The sequence below is a fragment of the Marmota flaviventris genome, chromosome 13, assembly GCF_047511675.1.
Source record: "Marmota flaviventris isolate mMarFla1 chromosome 13, mMarFla1.hap1, whole genome shotgun sequence".
In the NCBI taxonomy this organism is placed as follows: domain Eukaryota; kingdom Metazoa; phylum Chordata; class Mammalia; order Rodentia; family Sciuridae; genus Marmota; species Marmota flaviventris.
In genome coordinates this window covers 18299802-18313023 of record NC_092510.1, presented here as the reverse complement: position 1 = coordinate 18313023, position 13222 = coordinate 18299802, and the positions used below count along the sequence as shown (strand labels likewise).

The 13222-nt window shown below is 36.8% G+C and overlaps 1 long non-coding RNA gene across 9 annotated transcripts in view; it reads left to right on the top strand.

Moving 5' to 3' along the window:
• The window catches only part of LOC139701551 (uncharacterized), a 225985-nt gene that overhangs the window by 144498 nt on the left and 68265 nt on the right, over positions 1-13222 (top strand). For 8 of the 9 annotated variants that reach the window (XR_011704076.1, XR_011704079.1, XR_011704078.1 and 5 more), the window contains 3 exons: positions 4164-4227; positions 10697-10847; positions 12137-12239. This is a non-coding gene — a long non-coding RNA (uncharacterized lncRNA). The remainder of the gene's footprint in view (positions 1-4163; positions 4228-10696; positions 10848-12136; positions 12240-13222) is intronic. The other variant, XR_011704080.1, reaches the window with a different exon arrangement.

The window sequence follows — 13222 nt, the reverse complement described above, 5'->3', positions numbered from 1 at the left end:
AGTTTATAGGTCCCTTATGACTTATAGAGGGATGACTGGAAACACCAGCTGACCTAAGAATCTTTGAGCAATTCAAAGTAAATGTGAAACCAATGAACACTCCTGACTTTCTTAAGCCATTAAACATTCTTTTCTCATAAACATACTGATAGAGAAGATATCCTGTAGTCTAGACCAGGGCTCAATATAGGGCCTGACAGTAAATATTCTAGGCTTTGTTAGCTATATGGTCTGTGCCAACTACTCAGCTTTTCGTTGTAGGGCAAAAGCTGCTATCATGGACACCATATAAACAAATGATAGAGGTTGTATTCCAAAAATCTATAAAAGATGGTGGGCTAAATTTGGCCCATAAATTATAGTTAGCTAATTCCTGGTCTAGAAACATAGGAATTATTCTCAAATATCTAAAATGTTTAAAGTAAAAGTACTCCTTTCACTATTGAAATCTTATTTACCAGAATGACATTAGCACAACTATTTCTTTTGTCAAAGCCAAGGTATAAAATTAGCTTGACCCTCTGCTCTGAAGTAAGAGGGTCACCAAAACGCAGCACTGAGGCTGCCTGGTTCCTGTAGGGTCCTAATGATTGTACTTCAGCCTTTTTTCTTTCCCCTAGCAGCAACCAGCAACTCAAAGCAAAGCATACGCTAAGAACGGAAATCTAATTATGTTTGAATAATCAGAATCTGTGTATTTTGATGAAAAGTAACAGGGAAAAGCTAATTTTATTTCCTAATGTGATACACAGAGATGAACTTCCTGTGTCAGAGACTCCCTAGTAATCCTGCAGAAAGGCCACACCACTCCAATTTGACATCTGCTTACAGGAGAAGCAAATGATCCTCTTGGGAAAACAACCAGTGGATTACACATCTGCCCACCTCTACCTCCTCTCGTCCAGGTTATTTCTTGCTGAATCTGGATTTGTAGTGATTAAAGGTTTATAGGTTTATGGCTTATAGTTTCCTGAGAAATCAAGATAGCAGTTACTATGCAACCTTATAAGGAAAAAAGCTATATTCTATTCAGGGTTTTAGTTTCACTTGAAGAAAAGAAAATTAAAGAATGACTCAGAGGAACTTGAGTGCAGGAAAAAATTACAACAAAGGTGCATAGACCTTTGGTAGAGGCTTTATAACAGAGTGTTTGAAGACTTTGTTACCCAGAAGTAAACCCCCGCCAAGGTAGGTGGATGCCTCTGTGCCAGATGCTTCCACTTGCCAAAAGTCATTGGAATCAGTCCAATTTCTAGTCTCTGGAAAAACAGAGCTAAGGAAGAACTTAGCTTTCACATCAACCCATGCTAATAACCAGTTTTCAGGAAGTAGTTTCCTTTCAGCAGAAATAATGCATCTAACTCTATTAGCATAATTCAATTTTGGATTTGGATTGTAAGCTAGGGATTTTTAACCTTTTTGTGCTGTGGGCTTCTTTAGCACACTGATGACAACTATAGATCTCTTTCATTAATAAGGTTTTAAATTCATAAAGGAAAATACATAAAAATACAATTTAGTATAAAGGAAACTGAGTATATTGAAATATAATTGTCTCAGTTCTTTTTTTTTATAATACCTTCACTTTACTCCTTCACCTCCTTAATATTCATTCTCTCTATATATTCTCTGAGGAAATAGAGATTGGAGAACTAAAGAAATCAAGAGCCCCCACCTTTCTATGAAAAGGATAATCCAGTTCCAGTTCAAACATGGACTCACTTCAAGTTCTTGGCATATGACACATCTACCTAGTAGACAGCAGGCATTATTTTCTGTCTGTTGCATTACCATTCCAACCAATGCACCATATCTAGGGACTTCTGCCCACCAATCGCCTTTTAGTTTAGATAATAACCTCTTTAATAACCTCAGTGACTCCCAGGATTCTGTGCAAGGTTCTTTCCTTATAAGCTATTGTACACAGAACATCAAAGAACTCATCAAGCCATATAACAATTTCCTATTTATGAGTTAATATTTCTGTGCCTTACATTGATTTCTTTCTAGTACATGAACACATGTCAAAACCTTGAACAAATAAAGTAAAAGATCATTTGCTGGAAAACAGTAAAGTCTCCACCACCATTTCTTTATTATTATTTCTTGCTGTTACTCCAAACCTGAATATTCCCCAAGAAAGTTCTATAGTGTGGTTATTATGCAATCTCTCTTTAGGACAGGAAAGAACTCCAACTGCTGACTAAATTACAAAATCCCTACTTGAATCTCCAAGATTTTCTTCTATATAATATTATACCCAGGACCTATCCCTGTACTAAAGCTGGAGTTTAATATAGAGTTCAGGCACCACACAATCAATGAACCCAGTGATGACCTATAAGAGCTCCCAGATAGACCCCACCCAAGTTCCCAAGCAGGGTAGAATGGATGAATATAGATGATATGTTCATGTATCAGAATATTTGGGGGCCAGGGAAAGAGACTACATGCAAAGGTATATACAATTTATAGGGAAAAGTCTGCAAAAATCCAATAAAACCAGGTAAAATGGGAGAAATTTTCAACAAATAGTGCCAGACACCAAAGAAATTTGGACTCCTACCTCACACCATATGCAAAATACATTGAAATGGATCAAAGATCAAAATGTAGGCATATATATTTATAAACTTGGATTAGATAACATATTTTAAAAGCTGTGATACAAAAATATCACACACACTAGATAAATTGAAAATCACTGAATGTTAAAAAAAAAAATGTTGTGTTTAAGTTAGGCTCAGTGTCATATACCTGAAATCCCAGTGACTCAGAAGGCCAAGGCAAGAGGATCACAAGTTTGGGACCAGCCTCAGTACTTAGCAAGGTCCCAAGCAACTTATCAAATCCCTGTCTCAAAATTAAAATACAAAGGACAGGGGATGTAGCTTCTGGGTTCAATCCCTACCAACAAAAACAAACAAAAAAACACAAGCTTTTGTATTTCAAAGAAAACCATCAATAAAGTGAAAAGACAACCCAGAGACTAGAAGAAAATTTGATATATCTGATGCAAACTACATAATAGATTACCAAAAATTAATAATAAAATTACCATCTAAATAAAAAGTGGATACAATGTCTGAATAGATAGATTTATAAAGTAGATATACAGCTGGCCAATAAGCACATGATATGATACTCAGTGTTATTAGTCATCAGGAAAATACAAGCCAAAATTACAATGAGATACCACTTCACACCCACTAAGGTGGTTAAAGTTAAAAAGACAATAAAAAGTGTAGGCAAGGATGTGGAAGAAATAGAAATTCTTATATTTCCAATTGCTATTAGGGAACCCAGCCTCACGACCTGTGGAAATATAAGAGGACAAAACTGTGTTGTTAAAGCCACTAAGTTTGAGGTGATCTTAGTGGCAGACAGAGAAAACTAATATACTGGGACGCATCCATATCTGGATATTAAATCAGAATTGGGAATTAGGTAGAACTAAATACACACACACACACACATACTGACATACATACACACATACATACAGACAGACTTCAGGCAAAGTGGGAGAACTACAGAACAAAAATCATATCCCCTAACTAGGCATAATAAACCTGCATATGGGCACGGAGCCTGCACTGCTGCTGAACTCTCATGTGACCCATCTATGATCAGTGACAGCAGATCCCAGTGAAGAGGAGAGGTAATGGCTAATGTGTCCCCAGATGACCTAAACCCTGGCAGGTGGCCAATCTAACGAGGTGTTAATGAGTAGGCAGATAAATCTGGATAGCTATAAAAAGAAGCAGTGGCTGTGAGAAAGAGAAATTAATGGGCATGTCTCAAAAGTTCTCAAACTCACATCTTATGACACTTGGTGGAGCTATGTTCTGCAACTTTGTTCAGAATTTCAAAGCTAAAATGCCCATGAGATTTTTAAGTAATAGCCAGATACTGGTCCACAATCAGAATTGAAAGGAAAATTGCAGGGGCAATTTTTGAAGCATAGTGCACTGAACCTTTCATTCTACTTTAAACATGAAAAACTAGTGACTTGAGTACAAAATGTGCCTAAAAGTGTGGTTTTTAAAAGATAGGACCGTGGTGCAAATGATTCTGTTTTCACAATTTTAAATTCAAACAATCCTCTGAAATTCTAATAATAAAGTATCACCTCTGTTGTTTTCCCCTTTTTCTTCCACAAGGAAATATTCAAGACAATAGAACAGAACTCCTCTCATCCTCTCTCAGGAAACTCAGAGAAAATGTGTGAGTACATGCCTTCTCCCTGACTTTGCTGTCTTGACACTATCTAGAAATGACATAGAATCCCACGTAATCGTATGCTCACTCTTAGAAGTAATCTTACTGTTTCTCCCCTCATCTGGCTAGAATATTAGTCTTCACATTATGAAACTATTCTTCTGGTTCAAGACATGATATTCATCTGTAAAATATCTTCCTAAATGACAACAATGAAATTTAATCTTAATGCTACCATTCCATGACTCCATGAGAAAATAAGTCAATTCCACCCTGAGACTTTTTTGGTAGAGATCAGAGCAAAGTCCTGGAACCGTAAACTCTTCATCAGGATCAAATCCCATCACTAAAAGGAAGAAGACAATCCTCTGAGCTCTTTTCTGAAGCACGTGAGAACCTTTTCTTGGTTGGTAACAATTGCCTCCCTCTGTGCCCTTATTAATTTCCTATTTTCATATTCACCATGAAGAGGGACCTAGGAAGGTTAACTGAAGAAGGTTAACCCACACACAATATGCATTACCCATTGCCCTTTCCTGATTTCAAATTAAGTATATAATTAGCAAAAAAAAGGAAATCCATGCCTTCTGGTGATGAAAAATTAGGAAATCAATAGGTGGTTGCCTCAGCAGAGACACAAGGGAGTTTTAGGTCGCCAGTTGGGGCTGCCATTTATAATATCTGAAATGGAAACACAGGCATCTTCTTCAGGCCTCAAAGCACTGAGCAGATGCCCCACTTCTGGGCTGGCTGGCTCCGAAGATTTGCAGAGGAAAATGAAAAGATGAAATTGATCTGTTACAATGTTGGTACAATGTAGAGGCGATGAAATTGCCTGTTAGTGCTGCCAGAAAGCTTGGAGAATGAAAGATCTCAATATATTCTTTAAAATACTGAAATGAAGAGAAATTGCTTTCTATGATTTCCCCTCAAATCATATAGATTATGCATTACTTCCATTGTCTACCACTTCGTATAGCAAGAATGCAAGTTTAGGATGTTGTTATGTGGCTGCCCTCTTAGGTGTTGGAGGATATATAGCAGTTTTTACCCTTAATTGTGCATTGCCTTGATTTTATGGCTAGCTTGCACAACCCAGCATCTTTTTAGTGCTGTTTGGGGGACTGCTACATTTATTGATGTGCAGAGCTTTCTGTGTTCATAAACTCCTACATATGGGGACTTGAGTCAACCTTTTTGTGTAAATTTCTTCAGTGACACTATCCTTTTCTAAACACTGGCAACCCACAGCCAACTGAAGAAATAAACATTCAGTTTTGTGTATTTGTATTCGGCCTATTCCCCATGTTGTAAGATACTGGGTAGTGTACAATTTCAATGCTACATAAATAAACCCTTGTTCTATTCATTCACTTAGGTTTATGAACATCAGAGTACTAGAATTGTTTTGTTCCAATCCAAGTCTCAATCATTGCTTTTAGAGAAATACACTATTTAATCAGCACCATTGGATTTCTTTCACCCCCCAAAATAGATGTAATGTCTTGTGTAGCAATTAGTATTTTAGGATTATGTTATAATTTGTGCTGTGCAAAATTAACCTAGCTTAAGATCAAAAGTGTTCTTTCAAGGTATTTTTAACCTGGTTTCTTTAAAGTTAAACATAACTGCTATTCAAAAAGCCTACCAAGAAAGGCTCCTCCTTCAGATCTGACTGTTTAAAAGCAAGGGATATAGAAAGAGTTTGGCTTATATTCTACTCTTGATTCATTCTGTATGATTCTATGAGTCCCAATTTCACTATTTATTAAAGAGTAGTATTCAATCCTACATGTTAGTGTTGTCACTAACATGTACTTTACCACTAGATTGACTCAGACAATATCCGAAGTCTTGGAACCATCTAGGAAACTTTAGGGACCCTTCACCCTGGGGCAAGTTCTCCATCTCTGTGCTCTCATTGGATGTTCTATTTCCCAAAACATACTGCTCTGCATTGTTTGTATGCTGGTATGAATCTATCTTCTACCACTTTCCCTCCCCTTCTTAATTCTTCCCACACTACTGATTATGAACTTGCTGGGAGCAGTACTAGGCCTAGATCTAGTTTGTGATGGCTATTCATGCTCATAACCAAACATGCCCATTTATGCACTCTTTTGAACATGTGGTAGGAGTACATGCCTCAAAAGGAAAACATGTATGTTGAATAAGTTCATGTGACTATTGGACCCATGAAATGTGAACAGAAATAATGGATATCACTTTCAAGGCAAAGTATTTAACTGCTCCTTTGATACACTACAAGGCGTTTTGTCTTCAATGAATGGAAACTCTTAAGATGATAGCTACTCAAGTTGACATGAACTACTACAATAAGCAATCTTATATATATCCATGATAAAAACATAGAATGAATGAGAAATATATCTATGTTGATTTGTGCCACTGCAAATTTGAAGTTATTTGTTGCTGCAGCAGCTCAGTCCATTTCTGACTGATACAAAGATATAGTCCAAGTCCTTGACAAAAATGACTAGCCATCCTAGAGTCCTCATAAACTATTAGTACAAATTTGTCCTCATCAAACATAGTACTACTAAGCAGGGTATACCTCATTAGGGTGATTCACAATAACTTTTTTTGTTTTCTTTCCACTACAAGTTTTCTTGAAACTAGAGGATTTTTGTAGCTGTAAGAATGAAAGTCTCAGTTCTCTTTTATTTGAATCAGGCCAGACCTCCAGTAATAATTCCATGTAGAAAATGTTTTATGTGGCCTGCCTTCATTTTGCAGCAATAAATTATATCAGAAGAAAAGTAGTGCAAAAGCAGCTGTAGGTGAACCCCCACTGCCTCTTGCAAAATAAATTAATGCTGTTTAGAGTTAATACAGCAAAAGTTAGGAAACAAATTCACTAGTGTCACCAGTAAAAATTAAGATGCATTTTTTTTAAAAAAAACTCAACCAATCATGAGTAGGAAAGTCTTTTTTTTCCCTCCATTGCCTGTTCATTCGATGACCCTCAGGAGTCTTTAAGCTGCTTCAGTACTTGCAGTACTCAAGCACAATAATATTGTTAATGTTAGAGATTTTGATTAACAACAGTGATTTTTCTTTCTCTGCTTCAAAGGTTTTTATAGATACATAGATGTATGGATAAATCTATATAAGTGACCTTGAGACTGTCATCCTGCTTGTCCTTTATATGACTGGAAATAGGGAGAGATGAGATAAAATACAAACATTCAGGAAGAAAGGCAAAAGTAAAAAAAAAAAAAAACAAACATCAAGAGAAAATAATATACAAAGAAGAATGACTTTGGCAAACTCCACAGAATGTAGAAAATCTGGTTGATAAAATTGTTATACAAATGAATTGACATCTGTGATATGAAGGAAAAATGAGAACCATCTCTTAATAATAGTAAAATACTTTGATGGTATCAGTTCATTGTGGAGAAAAAGGCTGGGCAAGCAAAGTACAGAGAAGAAAACCTTATAACTGAAGGCCAGGACTGAATGACAAAACCAAAGGAAAAACTGATGACTATTATTAATCGGATTATCCATCAAAATGGTAATTAAGGCAAGAATGGAGAGATTTTGCATGCATTGCATTGAAACTTTGTTCTATCATTTGATCTTTACAGTGTAAACCTATCTAGAGTCTAAGCCCATTTTCTGATGGTATAACAAAATACCTAACACTGGGTACTACATGAAGAAAAGAGATTTATTTAGCTCACATTTTTGAGGACTGATATACACCAGCCTCTCTGTGACTCTGGTAAAGTATTTCTGGCTATATCATAATATGGAAGATGCATCTTGGTGGTAGCAGAGAGAGATCACAGGGAAAGATAGGAAACAAGAGCCTGGGGAAGCACTAGGTTTGTTCTTTTTGTAACCCATTCTCATGGGAAATCACTCACTCCTGGGATACCCACCATACTCTGTGAGACCACATTCATCAATTAATGAGAGCAGAGCCTCCAAAGACTTAATTACTTTACACTATGTCTCTACTTCTTAAAGTTTCCACCACCTCAATTCCACCACACTGGGGAACAAACTTCAAGCACAGAAGTCTTTGGGGGACACTATATCTAACTCAAACTACATCTAACCATCAGCATCCAGACTATAGTTAACACCTCTCTCTCTCTTACTCCTCTAACACCCAGGGCTCTGGGATAATATAAACTTTTTAAAAAAATATTTTCCAAAGACAAATTCTTTGGGATAGGAAGTTGAAATTCTGAAGTTCAATGTTTGCTGACACAACCAAATTTTAGCTCATCTAATGAATTGCTTTGAAACATGAAGAACAAAAATGGGGTACAATGAGGACCACATAACTTTGGGGTTATTATATCTTGTCTCCCACCCCCCTCTCACACCCACACATTTTAAGATCCACCTACAATTTTAGAAAAATAAACCAGTAAGGTATTTGGGAAATGTTCAAATTCATAAAGTTCACCAGGAAAGTGAGGAAGGAGAAGAGAAATGAGACAAGCCCACAATGGTATCTGTTAAATATGTTCCCCTTGAGGTGCTCCAAGAGGGGAAGCTGTTCAGCCATAAAACAAAGGCAGTTCATCTTTATGCATGACTACTTCTGAATAGACCTGAGTATTCTTCAAAATCTTTTGAAAGAAGCTTCAAAAAGAAGGAAGAAAAGTTCTTAGGAAACATTCATGTTGAATCAGAAAATATACAAGACTGGGATAGAACTGAGGAAAGCTTTGATGCCACACAAGACAGTGGTTAGGAATAAAGTATGAAGCAGGACAAGTGCTCTCACACCCTAAATAGAAAAAAGAGAAGAAAATTATGTTGGCTCCATCCTGCCCATATTTTCATACTTTAAAAAATTAAGACTAAACCAAATCTATTTTTTTTCATAATTGTATATGTATATGCTTCCCAAAGTGAATTAACTGTTTCACAGAGTTCTTCTTTCAGAAGTCTGAATAATGTATTCCACCCAGAAAGAAACATTCTGGAAAAAGTTAAGTAGAATTCATAAAAAGAGAATTTATAAAAGGAGACTTGTAAAGTAAGCTTTATGCAGGCAAGGACTTAGGCACCTGGCACTCAGCAGGTGCATAATAATTATAAGTGCACATAATCAATTCTGAGTAATGAAATTACAAAGCTAAGAAGGGAAGCAGTAGTTATTAAAGTTAATTGTTGCATGTGCAATGAAGGACTTTGGTGACTCCATAAACCTTTATTGGCTATTTGCATTATCTTCTAGTATAAAAAACAATTGTCATAATTTCTAGGTTAAAAAGGGAAAAGAAAACAGAAGAGAAAAATCACAAGTTCAAAATTCTCTAGTATCAATAAAGCCCAGAGTTGTGCTCTCTAATGCCTGAAAGTACATTCTTTGCTGTATTTTATATAGACTTCTCTTCTTCCTGTTTGGTTCTAAAGTGGCTCTTAACCTCACTAAACTTGATTCCTCATCCATAAAATAAAATTGGTAATGTCTGTTCATCTTCACTCCAGCCACATGATAAAAATATCAAAAGGAGGAATTAGAGGGAGTGAGGCTCAGAACACAAGGACTGAGCAAGGTGGGTCTACACCATGACATGCCAACAAAACCTGCCAGCTGTGACTGTCAGGTAGGATGTGAACACACAAAGAGCCACATCACACATCAAGTATCCGGGTGTGCAAACCCAGGGAAGAAACAAAAAGACCTCATAGAAAATTCAAAAGGAAACTCCTTATTCCATCCTTTGGAGTGAAAAGCAAAGTATCTCCTCTTGAAAAGAACAAAAAGATAGGTTTAATGTCATATCTGCAAAAAGATGATAAGAGAACCACAAACACATTTGTGAATAATAACGTGAGGTTGGTCAGCAACAATGAATAGAGATAACCTGCCCGTGGTGTTCTTGTTATGTCATCAGAGAAAATGGTCCTGGCAAAAGGAAGGGATGCACTTGACTCAGGAGTAGTGAGGTTCTCAAAGTGTGAGGTGCTGAAAAATTTCAGCATGTACCAATAGAGCACAGATATTTATTGAGGAAAGCAAGGGTTACACATTCAAGGGAGGGATACTTTTGGGGCTGGGGAGTTGTTCTCTGATACTTGTTTAAAAGAAACTTGGTGAGAGGTATGCAGGATAGCATGTGAGTCACTTTGGTCATTTTGGGGACCTTTAGGCTGAGGTGATCTGCATTAACTAATCCAGTAGATAATATTGGAAAGTCCCCTAAATTATAGGTTTCTTACAATTTGGTATTTCTCTTCTTTATTGAGCTAATTAACAATGCACAAAGTAATTATCTTATATGAGTGAATTTACAATTAACTCAAAAATTTACAATTTTCCCAGAAATTTGGCAGTGACAGGCCTGGGAGAGAGACTTGTGTGAGGAATGACAGGTCTAGAAAAAAAAAGTAGAAATTTTAATTAAAATTATATTTATTTGTCCTTCCTTTATGTCTTATTTTGGTCTATTTTTTTTTTATTTCTTTCATCCTCCCTCAGTTAAAGAGAGATCACAGTCTGCTAAATGGACAAGGTGAAATCAGAAGAATCTGAGACTCTGGGATCCATCATGAATCTCAAACCAGAGCCAGGTTTTGACAGTGCACATGGGGACTGAGGGCCATATTTCAAGCAGAATGAACAGGACAAGGTAAAGCAATGCAGCACGGGATGCCTTTGCCATGTGTTATTAATCAAATGTGAATTATCTCTTCAGTCAGAACTCACACTGTCAGAGAATGGAGTAGGCACCAATAAAGCTAAAAAGGAGCTTTTTAGAATGATATGGATGCTGAGATGATTAATTTATTCTTAACTGGTAGAGAAAAAGTCAAGCCATTGTTCTCACAGACAAACTCTTAGCCCCTATGCCAATAACTAGATTGAGAGTAATATATCTGAGCTCTATCTATATCAGTTGTATCTACATCATTACTCTGAGCTGCTTTCACCTAAAAGTGTGAAATTTAGAATTAACCAAGGGCAATGTGATAGCTGTATCTTCAGTTGTGAAAATAAATCTATGCAATACGAACACACACACACACACACACACACACACACGTGTGTATATATATATATATACACTGAGTTTTAAAAAGGGATTAATTTTCACTGCGAGTGAACATGTGTGATAGTATTACTTTTCATCAAAATTCTGCATGTCATTTTAATGTAACAGAAATTAATTGACCCCAGTGGACTGTAAAGGCATAAATGGATACAGGGAGTGGCAATGTCACAGGGGTACCATGGCACTGCTGAATGAATGGAAGAAAAGAACGGACAGCTTTCCAGCAGGGTAAACTAAATGTTAATCTATATTCCAAGATGTATGAGGCTTGTAGAGTGTTTGTTTTCTCAAAACAGAGCTCTTAAAGTCAAAATCAGGAAGGTGAACTCTACAGCTACTTAGAGCGCTGATGCCCTCGTGTGGGAAGAGAAGAGTTAACACACATCCCAACCTCTAAGAAGTGTGAGACACCTGGGGAAGTTCTGCACACTAACACTATAGAAGTAAATGGATGGCTCATAAAGTGATTACCAACATACATTTGGAATTTTCTTTTTTTTTTCAATTAGTGTTCTGTAGACACTTTGTTTAGTATTCAAGTTTGCTGGAAATGTAAAAATGCATGAGATGGCAGTAATTCGTTTTTCTTATAATAATATGTATAAGAATGTTTTGGCTAATTTCCAGTTAACAGAAGTCTAATATGAAAGCTTTTGAAAAACAGCACTGTGTATACCTTGAGGTGCTCTGTTCATTATATCTGTCTAATAAAAATCAGTTCCAGGATACTGATTTATTGATGCTGCAATTTATGTAAGCTCAAAATCATTTCAAACCTCAAGCTATGCCACAGCCCAAAGTTTCTATTGCCTAAAATTCTGGGAGAAAATCCAGTCATAATTAAGAAAATTTTCCTTAAAATCCAGCCTGCTCTCCTTACTGTGGAAAAATACTACCCCAACTTGATTCATTGGAGAATATCCACACTTCAGAGGCCTGGAAGAAACATCTGAAGATGTAAAACCACTGGTAAGCCTATATACAGTCAGACTCAGAATACTCCATTACTGTAATAACAGTCAGTTGTTCATTTTAAGTTTTTCTTGAAGTTTCTGTGAGACTCTAGTATTTGCACAGATTCATTTAGGCATGTCACATATACCTCTTCTCCCTGAGATCCATTCTCTGCTTTCCCTTGCTCTGTTATGAAATGAGAGGATTGATACCTATAAAATCACATTTTCAGTTGGGTTCAGCTTGTGAGAGGCATGGGCCAGAGATCTAAACCGGAGGGAGGAAAATGCCAGATGCTCTGGCCTCAATGTTTATGTCTCTCCTAAATTTATATATTGAAAGCCTAACCCCGAGCGTGATGGTGTTGGAGGTGATCAGGTCATGAGAGTGGAACCCTCAGGAATGGGACAAGTATCCTTATAAAAGAAGACCAAGGAAGTTCATTTGCTCCTTTCGCCAAGTGAGGACAGGGCAAGAAGGAGACACACTGTGTGACATACAGAGAGTCCTCAGCAGACACGGAATCTCCAATGCCTTCATCTTAGAGTTCCCAGCTTTTTCTGTTTATAAGGTCTCCCCTTCACAGTATTTTGTAACAGCAGCCTGAAAAGATTCAAACAACAAGAGTCTCTTTCTCTCTTTCTACTTCAAGCAATGTATCTAGTGGTGGTTCTATCTCCTCCAAGGTCCTGTTTATCCTGAGCTCTGACTATTGTGTTTTTAACCGTTTCTAGGTGAGTGCCTCATGACTCCTAAATTCACTTACTCCTCTGTGCCTTTCTGTGTTTAGCTGTGAGAACAACCCCCTTGAAGTTGCTGGTCTCTTCTATTGACTCTTTGATGAATTCTAACAAAGTTTTTATGAGTTTCCCTACATTAAAATGCATCTAATAAACTACCCCACACAGATTCAGCTTTCTTAACTTGACCATGATGGATGCACTGTGCAAGAGCCATTCATATTTCCTTTAAAATGTTGTATATTATCTTCTATTCAA